This window comes from Leguminivora glycinivorella, chromosome 18 (assembly GCF_023078275.1).
Source record: "Leguminivora glycinivorella isolate SPB_JAAS2020 chromosome 18, LegGlyc_1.1, whole genome shotgun sequence".
NCBI lineage: Eukaryota > Metazoa > Arthropoda > Insecta > Lepidoptera > Tortricidae > Leguminivora > Leguminivora glycinivorella.
In genome coordinates this window covers 10607425-10631523 of record NC_062988.1, presented here as the reverse complement: position 1 = coordinate 10631523, position 24099 = coordinate 10607425, and the positions used below count along the sequence as shown (strand labels likewise).

Here is a 24099-nt window from a genome sequence, read left to right as displayed (position 1 = left end):
GGCGGCTCACTCCGCGATTCTTTCGTCGAGCTGCAAGTACATTCGGCGGCCGCGAATGCATGGCTCATTCAGTGGTGACTACCTTAGCGCGGTGCGTTAGAACTCAGTGTCTGTTGTCCGCGTGCCGTTCGTTTGTAGGTAAGTATTTAGAATGGATAGCGGCATTTGCAGTGGGCAGAGGGATGTGAACATCAAAGGAGTGAGCCTTCTGTACTTGTACTATTATATAGTCTGTGATTGTAGTCAAATTTATGAATGAAGTTAAAATCGGATATGACGTTCAGCCGTTGATCTCGATTACGTAATGCAGGTGAATGGGATGGCTTACTCGGGTTATTTTTAAATTAATGGATAACGATGTCGGCTCATACTTAATTAATGAATGGGGTTGGATTATGGAACGAAATGATAAGAGTGATATGGGATTTAAACGATTTTTCAAACAAAAGACTGGATAGTCTCCATCAGGTACATTAGAGTGGGCAAGGTGCTCATAAATATCAGTACACGGCTCTATAAAAAATATTTATTTATTTAGAAATAGACTTAGTATTTAGAACTTATCAGTTTAGTACATATAAAAAACTTTTGAGACCATGTTACGCTTACTAACGCCGTGGCTTGCGTGGGCGACGGTCGCGCGATGGTCGCGCGACGGCGATGCGACGCATACGAAATCAAACCTTATCGATATGGAAGTATGAGACGCGACGGCGACGGTCGCGCGACGGTCGCGCCCGTCCGACCGTAGCCCACGCAAGACACGGCGTAAGTATTACATTTTCAAAGCGTAGGTAGCATTCGATATTACTTTTCTTATATCAAGCGGCATATTTATATCTCAATCCTAGATCCGTTCGCCTTGTTACGTCTTTTCAGAAAACTGTGTTGCGTTGTGTTATAATAAAATGGAAACTTTATCTTCAATAACACAAGAGCTTTGCACACGCAGTAACTTTGAGGACCTCAAAATATGAAGTCAAAGCTAACTTTTTGCTCCCAACGCTAACAAAGTTAGTAAAGCAAACGAGCAGGCGGGCCAACTTCACTAACTCGGACCGTCAACACTAACGAATTATCACAGCAAACAGCTCGACTTGACAAGTGTTATGTCTTGAGGGATATGGATCTTTAGACTTCCACCAAGAGCACTGGGACTACAGATTGTTCCAGATACTACTTAGTCAACTGAGAAATAAATAAGGGTATACCAGAGAACTATCAACTGGCAAAAGGGTCAATCGGTCCTCGCTAGGAGTACGGGCGGCCGATTGCCATTAGATAGGTACGAAGTGTGCGTTTTGTTTAGGTTTGGTTTATAGTGTAGTGTACTAGTTTCGCCATAGGATCTATGGTTGGCAGTATGGTTCCAGCAGTAGGTAATTTTACTTCACTCGTATTTCCAACTGTGTTCGAGGTCAAAATCAGTCAGGTTTTGCGCTGTAAGTGCTGTAACGCATGCTGGGCGGTAGAATTTAAGACGTTGGGGTAGACAGAGAAGGAAGGTGGGAAGGTATTTTTTTTTGGTAACCGTTTTTCGTTCTACATACTTAAGACAACCTCAGTACATATTTAACTGACTGAAATAGCAAGATAAGAGTATGCCTTAAAGTTTCAATACGTAAATCAGTATGCCTTTCTGTAAGTGTTTTTAAACTCAAATTTAATAGCATTACCGATCTCCAAAACATGAAAATGTATCTTCGTGAATGGTCTGAATCACGCCAGCCCAATTATTTTTCCGGAACTCGTACAATTGAAAAACATGTTCAAAACAATGAAGGCTGAACGAATTAAATGCAAAACGATATAGCCTTAATTACCGAGCTCGGGTGGAATCGAATAAATTGTTAATTAAATAACACGCTGAACATAATGTTAGGTAATTAATTTGGAACGAAACGGGCGAATTGTGCGGAGTTTGTGCGTGAAAAGTAGATTAGGTAGTGTTTTTGTCTTCTAGGACGAAAGATATATTTTAAGTTATTTGAGCCGAATAAGGGTTTTCCCAGACATATGTAGGCGGGGAAATCGTTCGCTAGCCGTACAGCCCGTACGCATTGTCAATTTGTCATACTAACAAGCGATTCTTGGTGATTTTGGTCGGCGAAAACCGAATCTGCGTCGGTATGTTTGGGGAGACCATAATCATTCGAACAAATCAAGAGACTGGCTCCGGAAAGACAGTTGGTAATGACTCCACCTACAAAAGCAAGGCTCTTAAATGATGACGATGATGAGCCGAATACACGATTCCAATTTCTGGTGAACTCGAGAAAAGGGTAAAAGGACTTGTTATTTACAAATATTGTGGTCGAATTACAGTAAAAGATGGTAATAATTTTGAAGCAGCTGGTCTGTTATAAATTTAGTTACATTTATAACTGTAAGATTGATTAGAAAATCTATGCTTTGTTCAACTTTCACAGCGTATCTATAACCACAAGGAAGTTTATAATGAAACATCCAACCATTAATTTGTTTGTAAACTGAGGGCCCACTATCCCTCTCTAAACCATGCCACTAAAACGGGACAGGTAGAAAACATAATCACGGCCAGCCGTCCCCAAATATTTGCGCTTCAATTTGGCCAAGTTCTTGTTTCATTAGTGTTATATTGTTAGTCCCAAGACAAGAGTTTACTTCTGATCACTGACTACATAGGCACCGCGTTGTGAAGCGTTGACAAAGAGCGCATAAATAGACCATTATAGGAATGTTTTCTAGTAAAATACCACGATCTGAGTGAGCAACGCAATTGAGTAGCATAGCATCTTCACCAGTACTTCTATAGTATAACAAAAATATTTTTTTTATAAAAATTATAAATCCATACTAATACTATAAATGGTAGAGTGTGTGTGCCTGTTTATTTGTCTGCCTTTCACGGCAAAACGGAGCGACTAATTGACGTGATTTTTTAAGTGGAGATAGCTGAAGGTGGTGTAGCTGTAGAGTATTATAGGCTACTTTTTTATCTTCTGACTCTCCATTTCCCTAAAATGGGGGGAGGGTGGAATTTTTGTATGAAGCATTCCGCAATTTTCGAATTTTACGCTGGCAAAAGCTAGTATTTCATTAAATATCGACTGCTGGTTGTAAACGTTGACACTATAGGTATAGGATCAAGCGATTGCGTTCCCATACTAAATTACTACGGGAAGACATGAGTGGTGACTTTGGGATGGTTCGAATGCTTCGTCTAGTGGTCGAGGTGGTCTATGCTTCTGATTGGCCAGAGTTCTGCAAAGTGTTGGCCGGTTTCTGAGGGGATTACTGTCGCAAACGTTGGTCCGCTGACGGTCCCGACGACTGGCGATTGGAACTAGGGATCAGCTAAGTGCTCCTTGGTTTATAGCTTCTTAGTCAAGTTGACGAGACAAGGGTTTTTTAATGTTAAGTACCTGCATTCTCGAATGCTAACAAGTAAATTGGCTTTATATTTTTGTTTTATTGCTAACTTAAAAACCAGCTCCTGTTTAAAACCAAAAACGTCGACATTCTAAAGGTTCATTCGTGAGCAAAGCGAATATTGATCGCGTCATTTCCTGTATGTGTGTGTGCCTTCTTTCGCATTGTCACGCTATTAATAATGAGATTTGTCAAATTCGTGCGTCATAACTTGCTTGACTTGCTCCTCGTACATCTAAATTTGGTACGCACGTCTCAATAGTTTATAATTATATTTAAGTAGATATGTAGTCGGGACTAAATTAATGTCAAAGTTCGAGATAACCTTGTAATTACTGGCTGACATACAACTGAAGCAGTTGTTGAGAGTAAATCTTACAGTCTCCAATTCTCCCTTAATTGCTCTAAGTATGGTTAACCGGAAGAAATGCTTAAAAGGGATAAGTTTGTCTTAAATTGTACAATTTATGTGTGTTATTTTTCCTGCTTTATTTTGTATTAAGTGTTTTACCAGCACTATTACTACAATGAACCCAAAAAAAAAACACTTCATATCTTCAGAAATCTTTGTGAGAATTCAAGCCAACCTCATTTTCCGAAAATTTCGCCATTATTTTACAAAGACGAATACCAATAAAGAGGCAATTTCCGCAGCCCCAATACTGTGAATCAATGTCTAACCTCACGTTAACAATTGAAAAGGAGAAATGGAAAACCTTTCTGAAGAAAGCACTCAAGATAACGGAGGAAAAGGGCTGTAATTACTTTTTATGGCAGGATGTTGCTATAGGTGTCCTTACGTTCTGGAAACGTGGATGTGAAAGATTTTGACGTGGAGTGCTTTACAAAGAAAATGTATTTGTTGGTGGGAGTGCTTCATTCTGGATTGGTTCTTAAGTTATTGATGTATGTACTTATGAAATAGATGTCGATGTTAATCATAAATAACTTCGTGCGTATGTAAGTACAATGCAATAATAATTGTCTTTATTGAACTCACAGTAAATTTACATCGGAACAAACATGAAAATAAAGCTGAACTCTAAATTCAATTAATTTGGGGATACAAAAACGAAATAAACTGCCTTACAAATATGTACTAAAATACTATAAATATTAGTCGTACAGAAAAACACAACCTCACTAATCTATAAACGTCTTTATTACGCCTATCGTTGTAGATAAAATATTTGCCAACCATCTATCTTTTAATGCTTTTCATCAAAAATATTTGTAGAAATCACACATGTTGTTCCGGAAAAGCTCTCAACCCTCAAGGACGATACTCGTTGAGTAAAGAGACATGCAAACGATCTCAACAATTCCAATTTTGCCATCGCTCTCGCATGAGGAGACATAGCAAAAGACTCGTCATTTAACTTAGGAAGTCACTTAGAACATGTCAGATATTCGGAGGCAGTCGGCTATAAATATAATTGGCTTGTTAGGCATTAAAGGGGAAAGTTCTCCTTTGATGAGTAGAGCTTTTAGCCCATTTGTATAAGCTATACCTACTTATATAATATGGAGAAGATCAGACAATTTGCGTTTTTTGTAAAGTCAAATTTACGACAAATATAATTCTCCATATGGCTGAGGAGTATTGTGAGTTCGAAAACATAGAATGGCGATCCTTAAATTGTACTGGTACTTCGACTGATTCCGGTGGGTGCGCAGCCCGCCGTCTTTCTAAGACTACCCACATGCCTAACAGTATTGATGTATGAATTCTTGAAAGGTGAATTCTTGCCTTACAAAATAATAATGGACATTGGACAGGGTAGCTCAAGAGTCCTAAATGATTTAGTCCTTTTACATGTAAAAGTTCGTATGTACCTAAATTGGCATGAGATATATATGATAAATTACAGACTATTAAGGTTACATTCTATTCAGCTAACAGATCAAAAGCCGCATTGTATTGAAAACTCTCATGCGAGATCTCATACCGTCGAAATCATCCTTATTTACGTATATTAAACAAAAGTTCGCATAGCAATTCATATCAAAATACGAATATTAATCTACGCATAAAATTGTTTCCCATAGGAGTGTTTTAGTGATACTCCATTGATCCGGAAAAAGGTTTCATTTCGGCTGTTACTTTTAGTTGCGGGTTCCGGGAAATCAAATCAGCCGTGTAGTATCGTGACGTCACTTTCAGTTTGAGACAAAATGTACATATTAATATTCCTGAGCAACTTTCCTGTTTCACTCCAGTTATACCCACTTCACAAATTTCCATCTAGAGGTATATAGCACAGTACTTATTGTTATTGCGTGTTATTGCGTCACTTGCAATCATTTGAGAAATAAACACGTCAGTCATATTGAACAAATTTTTCTATGAGATCCATCCCGAAATCGCAAAAAATACTATGTAAATGTCAGAATCGGACAGCCAAAATGTATACTAAACTGTATTTTTTTTTTCGGGATTGGTCAAATCCTTAAATTCTTGATTTGACCGTGTTGGTGCTGATCTTTAAAGCCCACTTGCTGATCTTAAAAAACAACTAAGGCCCACTTGCACCAACTACTTTACTCAGGGTTAGTGGGCTGTCAACTGACAAATTCCATAAAAAGTGGTGGGTTAGCCCTCCATTTTCGTTGGTGCGAGTATTGGCGATTGTCTAGAATTCAGCTTGTATTTTGAATAGAACATCTTCTGAGTTATAATTAAAAGTGTCACATATATATTATGGAAATGTAGGGACGGTTAAATTATCACATCTATTCCATTTGTTTTTAATCTGTTTGTTAATCCTCCATGTCCCGTCGAAATTATCACGTCAAACAAACTCACCAACTTGTCCCTTTATTTTCATAATGAATACGCTTCGTTCGCCTCAACTTTATCGCAGAGACATCTGTTGATTTTCTTTGTTAAACTCCGCCTTTGTTCCAGGATTAAATTGAACAAGTTTCAGACTTATTACCGGAGAGATACGGTCGCATGTCCTATTTAATGTTATGTAATAATGAAGGTATTGTTTGAGATAGAGGGCGCCCCTATCGTCGCACATGTGCACTACCTACTCGTTAGGGCTTCATAACCACTTGTATCCTCGCTTATGTACAAAGATAACATTTGCTGCCGGCGTGGACCAATTTAAACTACTTGGAGCCTTACTGTTAAGAGTATAAGAGTCACGTCTAGTAGGAATGATGGAATTGGCCTTGGCAAGTTCAGGGTTTAGGATGTTAAAATTCAATGGATTATGTAAATATGGGTTCCGCTCCTAATGGAACGATATATTTGTGTAATTGACATTCTGTTCCATGAAATGAAGCTGCCTCAACGGGCCACGAGAAATGTTTCACATTAAATCCAAGTTATTGGAAATTATATTAAGCACGTCATTAGTTAACTGTTGGAATAACCGACGCTTTTCATTTATTATTCATCTTTGAGTTTCTATTTTTAGTTTCGTGTTTATTTCTATAACCGTGAAGTGATCTCATTAAAGATTTCACGTAATGGCGCTTCTTTTTCTGTTACATAAATATTCAATTCAGAAATTAAATGTTAAAATAAATTGCTTGTGAAATCCCACAAGTTTTTATCGAAGTTATCGAACTAAACCTACCTACTTGTAAAGTTTATAATCTTCACCTTTCATGAGCGTTATTTATATCCCTTACTTCCATTTTTTTTTTATTATACGAGTAAATGGGCTTACTCTTGACCACAGACTAGCCAAAGGCAAAGACGTGGCCTACGATGGAGTGAGCTCGCCCAGAAGATGCCTGTTCACTCTTGATTAGAAGGTTGCCGGGTTATATGAGCTCGGAAATATAGCTGCCGGCAAGGAATTCCACTCCTTGGCAGTATATTTAATATTATAAATGGGAAAGTGTGTGTCTCTTTGTTTTTATTGACTGAGCGATAGCAAAGGTTTCCGTTTAGCTCAGGTAAAAATTATTTACATAGTACATACCTAATTGGAATGTAATGTAGATGTCTCTACATGTCGAAAGTTTGACAAATTCTCGTGGTTTGTGAGAATTGTGAGCTAGTTATAACTGTTATACCTAAGTAGTTTTACTCGTTTCAAGTTCAAAAAGCGGCAATTGGCAAGGCTCAATAGAAGTTGAGGCCAATGGCGTTATAAAACCACTGTTCTTCGTGATAAAGACTCAACGAAGTAAGTTTTTCTCGTCTCAGAGAGCCAATAGTGTATTTATTGACCTAGGAACCAAACAATGCGCACTAATGCCAGCAATGTTTCATGACATCATTTCAACTCTAATTTTGTATTCCTTAAACGCTAGCTATGTTCAGAAGCATTTCTGGCATTTCCTACAAAACCGCACGTCAAACAACTGTTAGGTTTTTAGTAAATTAGATTCTACCACATTTCAGTAAGGTTCCATTTGATATATAGTGTTGCCAGGTCGTAACGAATCAAAAGACCAATAAAGCTAGACCCCGCAACCCTCTAGCTCTAAATATTAACCAGGTGATAAAATCAGGGACCGGCCCGCTATCCCTTATACGGGGTTTTGTATGGGTATTTCGTTAGGCTTAACTTACCCTACCCTTTTGGCGCGATACCCTTTCATTTTGCTTTTAAAGCCCTAACGAAAGCGCTTACCTAAAATAGCCCAATACCCTTTCAAAACCCTTATCATCGGCTCAGCCTAACGCCATAAGGGTAAGCCTTATATTGGGTTTTATTTGCTCTCCCTTATAGCATATCGTGCGAGTTTAAATCCTGTGCCTCGCTCATAAAGCACACATTACTCCGAACGAAATAACATACGATCGTTACCTACGGCGGCACTGTGTGTGATATTTGCGCGTTTCTGTTTGATGGAAACGGCTGTAGATAAAATAAGGTTCAATTTTCAATACCAAATCCGTCCGTCCGTCCGCGAATAATCTCAGTAACCGTTAGCACTAGAAAGCTGAAATTTGGTCCCCAATATGTATATCAATCACGCCAACAGAGTGCAAAAATAAAAAATGGAAAAAAATGTTTTATTAGGGTACCCCCCTACATGTAAAGTGGGGGCTGATAATTTTTTTTCATTCCAACCCCAACGTGTGATATAATTATTGTTGGATAGGTATTTAAGAATGAATAAAGGGTTTACTAAGATTGCTTTTTGATAATATTAATATTTTCGGAAATAATCGCTCCTAAAGGAAAAAAAGTGCGTCCCCCCCCTCTAACTTTTGAACCATAAGTTTAAAAAATATGAAAAAAATCACAAAAGTAGAACTTTGTAAAGACTTTCTAGGAAAATTGTTTTGAACTTGATAGGTTCAGTAGTTTTTGAGAAAAATATGGAAAACTTCGGAACCCTACACTGAGCGTGGCCCGACACGCTCTTGGCCGGTTTTTTTATCGGACTTGTCTTGATGAGTACCCGAAGTCTAGCTGATGCTGAACCCTGGCTGCACCTAGGGGAACTCGGGTTTAGTGTAATACAGGCAAACGCTGTTTTCGTCATCGGACTTGTCTTGATGAGTACTCGAGTGAGCAGTACCCGAAGTCCAGCTGATGTTGAACCCTGGCTGTACCTAGGGGAACTCGGGTTTAGTGTAACACAGGCAAACGCTGTTTTCGTCATCGGACTTGTCTTAATGAGTACTCGAGTGAGCAGTACCCGAAGTCCAGCTGATGCTGAACCCTGGCTGCATCTAGGGGAACTCGGGTTTAGTGTAACACAGGCAAACGCTGTTTTCGTCATCGGACTTGTCTTGATGAATACTCGAGTGAGCAGTACCCGAAGTCCAGCTGATGCTGAACTCTGGCTGTACCTAGGGGAACTCGGGATTAGTGTAACACAGGCAAACGCTGTTTTCGTCATCGGACTTGTCTTGATGAGTACTCGAGTGAGCAGTACCCGAAGTCCAGCTGATGCTGAACCCTGGCTGCACCTAGGGGAACTTGGGTTTAGTGTAACCCAGGCAAACGCTGTTTTCGTCATCGGACTTGTCTTGTTGAGTACTCGAGCAAGCAGTACCCGAAGTCCAGCTGATGCTGAACCCTGGCTGTACCTAGGGGAACTCGGGATTAGTGTAACACAGGTAAACGCTGTTTTCGTCATCGGACTTGTCTTGATGAATACTCGAGTGAGCAGTACCCAAAGTCCAGCTGATGCAGAACTCTGGCTGCACCTATGGGAACTCGGGTTTAGTGTAGCACAGGCAAACGCTGTTTTCGTCATCGGACTTGTCTTGATGAGTACTCGAATGAGCAGTACTCGAAAGTCCAGCTGATGCTGAACCCTGGCTGCACCTAGGGGAACTCGGGTTTAGTGTAACACAGGCAAACGCTGTTTTCGTTATCGGACTTGTCTTGATGAGTACTCGAGTGAGCAATACCCAAAGTCCAGCTGATGCTGAACCCTGGCTGCACCTAGGGGAACTCGGGTTTAGTGTAACACAGGCAAACGCTGTTTTCATCATCGGACTTGTCTTGATGAGTACTCGACTGAGCAGTACCCGAAATTTAGCTGATGCTGAACCCTGGCTGCACCTAGGGGAACTTGGGTTTAGTGTAACCCAGGCAAACGCTGTTTTCGTCATCGGACTTGTCTTGATGAGTACTCGAGCAAGCAGTACCCAAAGTCCAGCTGTTGCTGAACTCTGGCTGCACCTAGGGGAACTCGGGTTTAGTGTAACACAGGCAAACGCTGTTTTCGTCATCGGACTTGTCTTGATGAGCACTCGAGTGAGCAGTACCCGAAGTGTAGCTGATGCTGAACTCTGTTTGCACCTAGGGGAACTCGGGTTTAGTGTAACACAGGCAAACGCTGTTTTCGTCATTGGACTTGTCTTAATGAGTATTTGGGTGAGCTGTACCCAAGATAGAGCTGATGCTGAAACCTGGCTGTACCTAGGGGAACTCGGGTTTGGTGTAACATAGGCAAACGCTGTTTGCGTCATCGGACTTGTCTTGACGAGGACTTTGGGTACGCAATAGCCAAGACAGCGCTGTAGCTGAGCCCTGGCGGTATCTAGGGCAACTCTAGTTTCGGTGCATTATAATATAGAAATATTTCATGCAATGTCAAGTTAGGCATAAAACATTATATTAACTGTCAAAAATCCTACCAGAAGTGAATATTAACATCAAGTAGTTATAACAAATGTATTAATTTGCCATATATAAAATACTTTATGTCTAAAACAATACGTATGTATATCCATTTGAATATCAAAATTAAGTACAGTCGATTTCACTAATAGTCACACAGGGAATAAAGAGAATACTGGAGTTCCAAGCGTCCATAGACTGCGGTAACTATTTACTATCAGACGGGCTGTATGCTTGATTGCCACCAGAAAAGTATTTCTGTTTCAAACGATCTTCATAGAATTCACAACAATCAACAGAAATAGTTTGACAGATTCTATGGTACTACTCAACTCAACCAAGTACCAGTCATAAAGACGAGTCTAAGATATTTTACACAAAACATACTATGAACGGAAAACAGCGTTTATTTATATTGCACCGAACCTGAGTTAGTAGTAGTAGTAGTAGTAAAACACTTTATTGTACCAGAAAATAATACAACACACAGGAAAAAGAGCTTATTATAAGTACAAAGGCGAACTTATCCCTTTAAGGGATCTCTTCCAGTTAACCTTTGAGCAATTGAGGGAGAATTGGAGATGGTAGGCATACAGTACAAACGGCGCAGGAAACGGATTCTAGGTAATAATAAATTATAACTTACACTAACATGCAATATATACGAATAAATACATAATATACAACTATACAAATAGCAAATGACATAAATATATAATATATAAATTAAATATATATTTACATAATAAAAGCTACAACTACAAAACCGCAAACATCCAATACCTTAGTCTTCATCAGAGAGCCAAAGCTTTTTTAGATTAGCCTTCAGCGACGCGACCGACTGACACTGTCGAAGAGATAAAGGCAAGGAGTTCCACAATTTAACTGCGTAGATTGTAAACGATTTATTATAGGACCTATGTTGGTGGGGCGGGATACTCAAAGTGAGATTCACACTGGAACGGAGCCGGTGCCCGCTACCGTCAGCCAAGTATTTAAATCGTTCTGAAAGATAGGGAGGGGAAGTAGGAGAAAATAAAACAGAGTACCCCTAACTAGAAACTAACTAGAAACTAGAGTTCCCCTAGGTACCACCAGGTCTCAGCTACAGCGCTGGCTTGGGTACTGCGCACCCAAGTCCTCATAAAGGCAGGGCCTATAACGAAAACCGGGTTGGTCTATGTTGCACCAAACCTAAGTTCCCCTAGGTACAGCCAGAGTTCAATATCAGCTCTACCTTGGTTACTGCTCACTCAAGTACTCATCAAGACAAATCCGATGACGAAAACAGCGTTTCCCTATGTTGCACGAAACCCGAGTTCCCCTAGGAATAGCCAGGGTTCAGCATCAGCTCTACCCTGGTTACTGCTCACTCAAGTACTCATCAAAACAAGTCCGATGACGAAAACAGCGCTTGCCTATGTTACACCAAACCCGCGTTCCCCTGGGAAAAGCCAGGGTTCAGCATCAGCTCTACCTTGGTTACTGCTCACTCAAGTACTCATCAAGACAAGTCCGATGACGAAAACAGCGTTTGCCTATGTTGCACGAAACCCGAGTTCCCTTAGGAATAGCCAGGGTTCAGCATCAGCTCTACCTTGGTTACTGCTCACTCAAGTACTCATCAAGACAAGTCCGATGACGAAAACAGCGTTTGCGTATGTTGCACGAAACCAGAGTTCCCCTAGGAATAGCCAGGGTTCAGCATCAGCTCTACCTTGGTTACTGCTCACTCAAGTACTCATCAAGACAAGTCCGATGACGAAAACAGCGCTTGCCTATGTTACTCCAAACCCGCGTTCCCCTAGGAATAGCCAGGGTTCAGCATCAGCTCTACCTTGGTTACTGCTCACACAAGTACTCACCAAGACAAGTCCGAGGAAGAAAACAGCGCTTGCCTATGTTACTCCAAACCCGCGTTCCCCTGGGAAAAGCCAGGGTTCAGCATCAGCTCTACCTTGGTTACTGCTCACTCAAGTACTCATCAATACAAGTCCGATGAAGAAAACAGCGTTTGCCTATGTTGCACGAAACCCGAGTTCCCTTAGGAATAGCCAGGGTTCAGCATCAGCTCTACCTTGGTTACTGCTCACACAAGTACTCATCAAGACAAGTCCGATGACGAAAACAGCGCTTGCCTATGTTACTCCAAACCCGCGTTCCCCTGGGAAAAGCCAGGGTTCAGCATCAGCTCTACCTTGGTTACTGCTCACTCAAGTACTCATCAATACAAGTCTGATGAAGAAAACAGCGTTTGCCTATGTTGCACGAAACCCGAGTTCCCTTAGGAATAGCCAGGGTTCAGCATCAGCTCTACCTTGGTTACTGCTCACACAAGTACTCATCAAGACAAGTCCGATGACGAAAACAGCGCTTGCCTATGTTACTCCAAACCCGCGTTCCCCTGGGAAAAGCCAGGGTTCAGCATCAGCTCTACCTTGGTTACTGCTCACTCAAGTACTCATAAATACAAGTCCGATGACGAAAACAGCGTTTGCCTATGTTGCACGAAACCCGAGTTCCCTTAGGAATAGCCAGGGTTCAGCATCAGCTCTACCTTGGTTACTGCTCACTCAAGTACTCATCAAAACAAGTCCGATGACGAAAACAGCGCTTGCCTATGTTACTCCAAACCCGCGTTCCCCTGGGAAAAGCCAGGGTTCAGCATCAGCTCTACCTTGGTTACTGCTCACTCAAGTACTCATCAATACAAGTCCGATGACGAAAACAGCGTTTGCCTATGTTGCACGAAACCCGAGTTCCCCTTAGGAATAGCCAGGGTTCAGCATCAGCTCTACCTTGGTTACTGCTCACAGTGCTCACTCAAGTACTCATCAAAACAAGTCCGATGACGAAAACCGCGCTTGCCTATGTTAAACCAAACCCGCGTTCCCCTGGGAAAAGCCAGGGTTCAGCATCAGCTCTATCTTAGGAACTGCTCTGCTCACCCAATTAACTCATCAAGGCGAGTTGGATGACGAAAACTGCTTGTTTTTATGTTGGCAATTAACGTTTTCAATGTGTAATGTTAATGGTTAATTGTATTGATTGTCGGCCAACACTGTATATTTACATGCATACATACATATTTACATAATTATATTCATACATACATACCTACATACATTCATACATACCTACATACATTCATACGTACGAACATACATACTGATCTATGGGCGACGATGATCATTTACCAGCCATCAGTCCCTTGTCTCTCAGTTCATTAAAAATAATTTCTAGTCGTGTTCTACTTTTATCCAACGAAAACATGTTTCGTTGCAAAATTAAAAATGGGGCGCTAAGTGCGGAGTGGCAACAGCGCATTTTCCTTCCTGTTCTTACAATAGCTTAGATTCATAATCCTGTCTCTTTCACGCAAGGCTCGACTACGCTTTAACAAAAGGGAAAGCCTTATAAATAGCGCTTAAAATAAGGGTAACCCTTATTAAAGGATTGCAAGCCGTATCGGATAGCGGTAAGCCAATGCACAGGGCTAGCTTTATTGTTTTGCTAAGTTTTTTGTAAGGGCTAGTCAAATGAATGGGCTTGCAGTTCGAAAGGGAGAGCCTCTCGATTGGGTCGTCCTTACGTTAGGGATTCCCAATGAAAGGCTTGTAGCGCGGAAGGGGTTGTCCGGTCCCTGGATAAAATATTCAGTGTAATGCATAATGAAGTGTCTATGTTAAAGTGGTCGTTGCAGCCTTCTGTTCTCACTCGATGTAGGTATATTCAAATTTTTAAATATCGAACGTGGTTTTTCTATGAAGTTTCTACATTTACAATGTTTTGCTTTTTGAAGATGGGAGAGACCAAAAAGGAGATGGCGACGACAGGGTCACAGTATAATAAAGAGTATTATCATACAGTATGGCCACTCCTGCTCCCCGCTGAAAGTGCCGCCCACCCCCTCTCGGTTACCTCACAGTTACCATCTGTCAAAAACGCGAACAGTCGACCTGTCATATGTCACTCATACAAGCATAGTACGCGTTCACCTACACGAGCTTAGACTGTGTGCTAGGAACGCGCCTCTTTCATATATTTAATCGCCAGTGTCCGAGGTGTGACTCTAAAATAGGCTACAGGAAAAATAGTTATTTGTTATACAAGGGGGCAAAGTTGTATTTTAACGCCGAGTGTGGAATTGAAAAACGAGCAAGTGAAAGGATTCTATAGTTGAACCACGAGCGAAGCGAGTGGTTCGAGAATAGAATCCTGAACTTGCGAGTTTTTTAACACACGAGAAGTAAAATACATTTGCACCCGAGTGTAACACAAAACTTTTCCCCTCACTATAGCGAGGAAACTACAACGCAAAAAATGCGTTTATCACCGCTTCCAGTAGTTCCACAGGTGGTAAATCATCTCAATTAGTAGATTCACCTACTTTTATCAATTTTAAAACAGTTAATTTGACTTTATTCAAGGTCAAATTACTTTACCCACTAGTGGATAAAATGCGTTTTTACCCGCTGGTATTAAAGGACAAAACACGTGTTTCCGAGCTAGTGAGGGGAAAAAAAACTTTGATATATTTGTGATATATTATTAAAGGATGGAAGGAAAAATGTAAGGGACATTTCACGATCATTTTCTATCCGCACGCTCTATATTTAATTATAATGAAACTCTTTGATAAACCAGTCTGGCCTTGTGGATTGTGACCGATTAGTCCTGGGTTCATATCCCGGTAAATTAATTTATTTGTGTAATTAACACAGACATTTGTTCCTAATTTAAGTATGTTTTATATGTATTTACAGCAATTGTATATTATTTATAATAAAGTCACTTGCGGAAAAACTTTTTCAGATATCTCCCTTAATGACTAAATAAGTTTACGTTCCAAATAGTAATTATCTTTTTAAAAAGGCGGTTCATTGTTATGTTGAGTAATTCTGTAACAGTAATTTCCTTTGTAGATAACATTGCAGAACATAAAATGTAGCGGTATAGTACCGTCTGTCCTAGTGATAAGAAAAATCATACGCAAAACAGTGAACATTGTAAATAGTTCTGTGCAATGACCCAGCTAATATTGTATGGTACAGAATCTTTTACATTTTTTAACAACCGAAAAAACGATGGGTTGTTATAAGTTTGACGTGTCTGTCTGTTTGTGTGTGTGTGTGGCATCGTAGCTCCCGAACAGATGAACCAATTTTAGATTTTTTTGTTTTGTTTGAAAGCTGAATTAGTCGGGAGTGTTCTTAGCAATGTTTGATCAAAATCGGTCCACTATGTCGCGGTCGGGGGTTTTTTTTATTTTTATTGTGTGGTTAGGTTACTGCATTATTAAATAGAGTGCTCACTGGTCATGTATGGCGTCGATCAGATGGAATGAAATGTTATTTTGTCCCTTCGACCTTATGTCAAAAACAACACAGTAAAGTGTCTGGCAGAACGTTATTTATTTTCAATTTTGTGCTTTATTTAACACACACAATATTCCCCTAAAACCTTCATAAATCTAGAATGCGCCTATGAAAAATGTACCTAACCATATCACTTTGAAACAGAGTTCCAACATTTATTGTAGGGTAAAATTAATACAAAATTCTCGAAATAGCGTGTCCGCCTTTAATGACAAGTCAAAATTATGATTTATCCACAAGAAACCAAGCCTTGTCATAGAAATAAAGACAAAGCTACACGAAAATTACATTTTGTATTAAATTTACAGAACATGCGATCCCGAACTTAGATGGGTATTTTAATTAAGATTATTCAATTTAGGATACAATTTAATCTGTAGCCCGCAAAACGAAAGTCAGCATTTTAATTAGAATATAACCTAACCACAAAATTAAAATTTTGAAAAAACTCCCGACTGCGACATAGTAGACCGATTTTCTTAAAACATGGCTAAGAACACTCCCGAAGTCCCGACTAACTCAGCTTTCAGACAAAAAAAACTAAATCTAAATCGGTTCATCCGTTCGGGAGCTACGATGCCACAGACAGACACACATACAGACAGACAGACAGACAAACAGACAGACACTTCAAACTTATAACACCCCTTCGTTTTTGCGTCGGGGGTTAAACATAAGTTAGACAGAACAGCTCAAAGCCTAAAAAATACACTGAAGTCGTGGCTCGAAGAAAACAAAATATTTTTTATAAATATCAAGTTTTTATTATTAGACAATTCATTATTAATATATTTAATTTAGCTTTAATTTTTGTAATTAAATTTAAATTTAATTTTATAATTGAAATCAAATGTAATTTTATAATTTTAATTTTATTTTATTTATTGCTGACATTTCTGACATTTTTATACATTGACTTATAATTATAATATATTTATTTGAATTTTAAATAGCCTAGGACTATATGTAATTCTAATTTAATCTGTGAGTTTTTATGATTTTATCTTTTAAAATGCTATAATATAAACAGAAAAAAATGTCAGTATTGTCGCAAATACAATTTTATTTTTGAAATTACTGGTAAATTATGTATTTTTATTTTGAACTGTGATTTATTTATTTTAATTGTACTGTTATTTTAATTGGACCATATGTTGTCTGCAATAAACGGATTTATAATAATAAATAGATAATTTAAATAATATATAATAAATTTATAAGTAAGTATCAAAACCGTACAAATTGTAAGATAAGTAAGTACCTATTTTAAATGAAGCATAATGCTCCGGAACACTGCTTGTTATGCATGTTATAGAACACCGAGTGCCTGGAAAACCACAAATATTGTCAAAAGTCACCTTGTTATACGTATTTAAAACTCACTAACAACTTATAGTAACGTATTATAGTTATATTCCTAGTAAGATAGCAATAAATCGCTTTCGTTTAACTATGTTACGACATATAATTATATCCCTAGGGTTATAACTATATAACGGCTTTATCTATCTTACTGCGACATATATAAGCTTTATCCATAGTAATATTATAAATGGGAAAGTGCGTGTGTCTGTTTGTTTGTCCGTCTTTCCCGGCAAAACGGAGCGACTAATTGACGTGATTTTTTAAGTGGAGATAGTTGAAGGGATGGAGAGTGACATAGGCTTCTTTTTGTCTCTTTCTAACGCGAGCGAAGATGCGGGTAAAAGCTAGTTTTACATTAAAGAAACAAAAAAGACACAGTTACAGATTCACATACACTGAAGGGGAACTTATCCCTTAATGGGATCTCATCCAGTTAACCTTGTTATTCTTATTGTCCTCCGATTTTCTTTCTATAAACCCGTGGAGGAAAACAATTATAAACCATTAAATTCTGCGTATATATATCCGAGCCCGTCAGTTTAACCTACATTCAGTTTTCCTGCTGTACATAACGTAATCAATACTGAAGTATATTTCTAAGAGCATAAGGTCGTGGATCTGGATGTTAAGCTACAGATTCGACGATTTTGGATGTTTGTTTAGGTACGGATGTTTACTTGCCGATAAGCTTATGAAACATGTAACCAATGCATGACAGATATTTGTGAAGACTAACATTCATCTAGACTCTATTTTAAATAGGGCAGCCGGCGTATCATGCTTCCTATTTTATTATTTGTCTACGTGGATAAGACATAAGGTAACGGACCCAATCATGGACAGTTTAAGGAAAATTTTCGCCTGTTTTTGATATTTCACTCATAAATGTAAAAATTCTACCGCTAAGCGTGTTAAATCTTGAATGTCCTATCCTTCTTTTACATTTCAAGCATATTGCAGAATGGATACTCCTAATAGTTTCTTCATACTTAACAAATTAAAACTAGGTGTTTTTTCTCCAATTATGGACGGCAGTTCTCCAGTAATGGATCCCCCATTATGGACAGTGAAATAAGTTTAAAATTTTACTTTTAAAGCCAACTGATACTCAATGAGTCAATTTTATATACCATAAATACAATTAGTTTGAGTTATTTTAACATAGGATTGTTTCTTGTAAATTTTGGTTTTGTAAATTGTTCCTTGTCCATCATACACTCGCAAAATAACGCCATTTCTTTATATCTTTGGAGCAACAAACTAGTATGTTTTATACCTTATCTCATGCTTAATGCAGCAAGTAAAACGCATTCAAGTTTACACCGAGTATTATTTTTTTATTATTTTATACATGAACTCTACTCTCTTAGCAACATTACTATGAATTCGTCTTGATATTTTTTTCAGTAAACTGATGAATTTTATCTTGCCGCCAAATCCTTCAGAAATAACCGAATTAATTGAAACTTCAAAATGAAACAGCTCTACAACTCTAGTTTATGGTACATAGCCGTCAGTTTTTAGAAACTAATTTTAGATACTTATTTTTAAGGATTTGTGTTTTTTTGTCCATAATGGCATCACTGTCCATTATGGGCTATTTCACCTTAGTATGTCACCCTCACACTGACATACTTGCCAAAGCGTGACGGATACTTTATCGATATATATATATAAGTGATAAAATTAGAAGCATAATACGCTGGGAGCCACTGTTGCTAAAGCTACATACTGAAAGAAATATTTGTCTAGAAGTCAAAACATTTTTTTTTTCTTAAAAATTATGACACTATGTACATCAAGGGGGTGTGTTCTGTTCTGTAATACAAACAAAAATTAAACTTTAAGGTGCTAACAAATTAGTCACGGATAATTTAAGGGACGTTAATTAACATCAAAACAATGAACTTTCACTAGAAATTACTGAAAAAAATCATGATTTTTTTTGTTTTCATAACCTTAACAAAAAAAAATATTTTAATTTAGTGTCTCATTTAATAATTTTATTAACGGGGTGTTTTAACATAGCATATTTGTTTCCTAGTTTTCTCTAAAAAAACATAACAAAACCTATGATGTTTCATACATAAATATACTCCAGGAGCGGAGTACTATCAGCCGTAAAAATATCCGTGACTAATTTGTTAGCACCTTATATTGTATAGCTAAAACAAAAACATATTTTCGGCAACAATTGGAAATGACTTATATTTTGCTTTTTAGAACACCTTTAAATTTGCGAATTTTATAACTGATGTACCTATATGTTATTAGTACATGGAAAGCAAATTGTATTACCTAATATAAATTATTGTAAATCTAACTAATGTTATGAATCGTAATAGTTGTAGGTGTGAGACCACAAAGAGGCTGAGTATAAAATGTTTTGTGAACAGCTGGGATTTCAATAATATATGACTGCATCGCTATAATAAAGCAATTGTTACTTTGTTTAATAGTTAATAATTAAGTATAACTAATTTATAGGTATTCATAGTCAAACCAAACTAAGTTACTAACAGCTATCCATACTAATATTATAAAAGGGAAAGTGTGTGTGTGTCTGTTTGTTTGTCCGTCTTTCACAGCAAAACGGAGCGACGAATTGACGCGACTTTTTAAGTGGAGATAGTTGAGGGGAAGAAGAGCGATATAGGCTACTTTTTGTCTCTTTCTAAACCCCCACTTACCTGAAATGGTTGGTGGAAGTTTGTATGGAGAATTACGCAATTTAACGCGAGCGTAGCTAGTATATAAGCGGGCAAAAGCTAGTTTTTAATATCTGGGCCAGTAGTCAGTTTTAACGACACAAAAACGTTTTAAACTATGTCTCTAAACATAAGATCCTGTTTAAACCCAGATTAGAAAAAAATATGCCTCTGCGCAGAACATTTGTGCGACAGATGTTAGACGTTCGAAAATAGAATTTACCTGCTTTCCCCATTTTTAGGGTTCCGTAGTCAACTAGGAACCCTTATAGTTTCGCCATGTCTGTCTGTCCGTCCGTCCGTCCGTCCGTCCGTCCGTCCGTCCGTCCGTCCGTCCGCGGATAATCTCAGTAACCGTTAGCACTAGAAAGATGAAATTTGGTACCAATATGTATATCAATCACGCCGACAAAGTGCAAAAATAAAAAATGGAAAAAAATGTTTTATTAGGGTACCCCCCTACATGTAAAGTGGGGGCTGATATTTTTTTTCATTCCAACCCCAACGTGTGATATGTTGTTGGATAGGTATTTAAAAATGATTAAGGGTTTCCTAAGATCGTTTTTTGATAATATTAATATTTTCGGAAATAATCGCTCCTAAAGGAAAAAAAAGTGCGTCCCCCCTCCCCTCTAACTTTTGAACCATATGTTTAAAAAATATGAAAAAAATCACAAAGGTAGAACTTTATAAAGACTTAATAGGAAAATTGTTTTGAACTTGATAGGTTCAGTAGTTTTTGAGAAAAATACGAATAACTACGGAACCCTACACTGAGCGTGGCCCGACACGCTCTTGGCCGGTTTTTTATTTGTAACTTAATACCTCAACTGATCTAAGACCCCATTAAGACGGCGCGCGAACACGCATGCGATTTTAGTTACATTGCGGACTATAGAATTTACACACAATTCAGCACACCAATGAAATACCGCAATGTAACAAAACTGGCATGCGAGTTCTTGCATCGTGTAAATGTTGCCCTAAGGGTCCCCCCACATCTAGCGTCTCGCGAGCGTCGCGTCGGGCCAACTGTATGGAAAAAGACGTCGCGTCGACGCGACGTCGACGCGGCGTCAGGCTTTGCCCATGCAGTTGGCCCGACGCGACGCTCGCGAGACGCTAGATGTGGGGGGACCCTAAGGATATGTAATAGACTTATATTAACCGAGATGTAGACCGTATTTATTACCTTTTTGATTTTTGTCGAGCTTCATCACATCACGGAAAACCTATCGATATCAATCAGGAGCTCGACAAATATCAAAAAGGTAATCACGGTCTATATCCCGGTCGATATTAAAATAACCGTGAATCATTCAACACTCATAATATACGCACATGTTGCAGAAGCTAATAGAATTTATTTATTTATTTAATATATAAAATACTGAGAAAAGTGTTGCATCATGAAAATTCATCACACATTTTGTAACAATATTGGTGCACATTTCATTTTCAGGAATTTCTAAAAACTATTTCTAGAGAGCTGCTTACTCGCGGTTCATAGTAATAGTAATCATAGTTCATATTAAATAATGCTATAGGTATAATTTTATTATTATTACTAACATTTACTATTACTATTGCTAACATACAAGTACAAGACGAGCGTACGGCCTTGAGATGATGCAGAGGGGAATTAATCATGTGATGTCAAGGATGTAAGAGCAAAGGAGGACCAAGAAAAAGGCGTGAGAACTGTGGGAGATGACATGAAAAGCGATACGATGACAAATAACAGTCAGCTAAAAGGTACGGATGAAAAAACATGCTGCGTCGACTCGTTGTGATCGGAAAGAGACCAGTGAATCTTGATATAAGGCATTGAATTGATCACAGTAGACAAAAGGCCAATCGGTCACGCTCTGTGGCACTGGCAATCGAAACAGAACTGTCACTAATATGGAAGGAGTGATAGTTAGAGACACAAGAAGCTGTAGTAATGCTGACCTTGGCAAGGGCCGGAAGATCCTATAACGCAACAATGTTGCAATGAAATTGCTACAGAATTTACAATGTCGATTAATTAATGATTTATTGATGAGCTTTGCGGAATTGAGCACCTGTTGCTTCGATTGCGATATCGAGCAATACTAGGAAATTCCTATTATATAAAATCCAGTGTTAGAGATCTTTCCAGGATGGCTAATAATACGTTAGTTTTATCCTTTTCAACCTTTCCTTACCTGCTTAACATACACGTGTATTAAATTCGTCATAAGAGTCGTCTAGGGTCGTCGAATTTGGGATGAATTATTAATGGCAATAAAACTGAAGCCTTTTTATACCTAGTCTTGAGAATAATCCCGAGTCTGGATGAAAATGTCTTAAATCATGTCTTGTTCTAATCTGCAAGTTGTGTGACGGAGCAATGCGATATTTGCGAAGTTAAATTTTAAGCGGGGTGGAATTTTATTTTCTGAGGCTTTAATTCAGATTAATTATACATTATACTATTATAGTAGTAACCCCGCCTACGGAGCAAGAGGCCTAGGGTTCCAAATGTTCCAATTGATTCGGCACGTGTAGGCACGTGTATGTGAGAGATGATAATATGGCACCCTTTTTTTAGGGTTCCGTAGTCAACTAGGAACCCTTATAGTTTCGCCATGTCTGTCTGTCCGTCCGTCCGTCCGTCCGTCCATCCGTCCATCCGTCCGTCCGTCCGTCCGTCCGTCCGTCCGTCCGTCCGTCCGTCCGTCCGTCCGTCCGTCCGTCCGTCCGTCCGTCCGTCCGTCCGTCCGTCCGCGGATAATCTCAGTAACCGTTAGCAATAGAAATCTGAAATTTGGTACCAATATGTATGTCAATCACGCCAACAAAGTGCAAAAATATAAAATGGAAAAAAAATGTTTTATTAGGGTACCCCCCCTACATGTAAAGTGGGGGCTGATATTTTTTTTTCATTCCAACCCCAACGTGTGATATATTGTTAGATAGGTATTTAAAAATGAATAAGGGTTTACTAAGATCGTTTTTTGATAATATTTATATTTTCGGAAATAATCGCTCCTAAAGAAAAAAAAAGTGCGTCCCCCCCCTCTAACTTTTGAACTATATGTTTAAAAAATATGAAAAAAATCACAAAAGTAGAACTTTATAAAGACTTTCTAGGAAAATTGTTTTGAAATTGATAGGTTTAGTAGTTTTTGAGAAAAATACGGAAAACTACGGAACCCTACACTGAGCGTGGCCCGACACGCTCTTGGCCGGTTTTTTATAAATATCACACACCTCACAATTGTTGGAATACGACAGCCAATCGTTATCACACAGCAATAAAGTTACAAAATTTGCAAAAACCTGCGACCCCGGAAAATATACAAGCCAAAACGACAACATTAAAAACGTAACGAATTCATCCGAGCGCCGAGGTAAACACAGTGGAATTTTTTCATCAAAATTTGACTTAGGTGCCTGCAATCTTGGCGGCCCAAATATTTGTCCCGGGTTAATTATAATGCCGGGAATATGGACGTGATCCTGGGCTTCGGTATAATGGGCTTGGGAAATAGAATTTTCCAGACGTTGGGGAAATTATGATTTTCGAATTATAAAATGTATACTTGAATTGAAAGCAAGCTTGAAAGTTTGTGTTCAATTTCTGAGTCGATAGTTAACTGACATAATATATAGATCACGTAAATTAGTTTGATTCGCCGATAGATGGTGCTACACACAAGGATGCACATTTACGACTATTACTTTTTCTAGTCTAGTCATATCAAGTTTGTCATGTAACATGATCATTGATTGAATGAATGAAACTTTCAAGATTATGCGGAACATTCGCTCCGCGAGTACCTGACCGGTTTTTTTTTAAATTAACATTTTAAACTTACTTAGATACTAGTTCTAAAATTAATAAAATAATATTAACCCCTCAAACGCGTTATTCCAGATATATTCTAGACATTAAAACTGTAATTAACTAATTGGAGGTTATTCATTTAGTAGCAATTTTTTGACAACGGCGTTTCAGTGGCCTATTTCACCACAGTGACATTGACACTAACAATGAGGAGGCACACTGACATTTTATTCCGCCAGGCGGCGCCTGTGCATGTGCCTAGACATGACACTGTCATTAATATGTGAGAGAGAGAAAAAAATATCGTCTTCTCGCTTTCACGTATGAATTTTTTTATCTGTGCAATGGACTAATAAGGTGGCGCCATCTGT

The 24099-nt window shown here is 38.6% G+C and overlaps 1 protein-coding gene across 7 annotated transcripts in view; it reads right to left on the bottom strand.

Moving 5' to 3' along the window:
- LOC125236157 (brain tumor protein) overlaps window positions 1-24099 on the bottom strand; it is an 834846-nt gene that overhangs the window by 144944 nt on the left and 665803 nt on the right. The window lies entirely within an intron of this gene.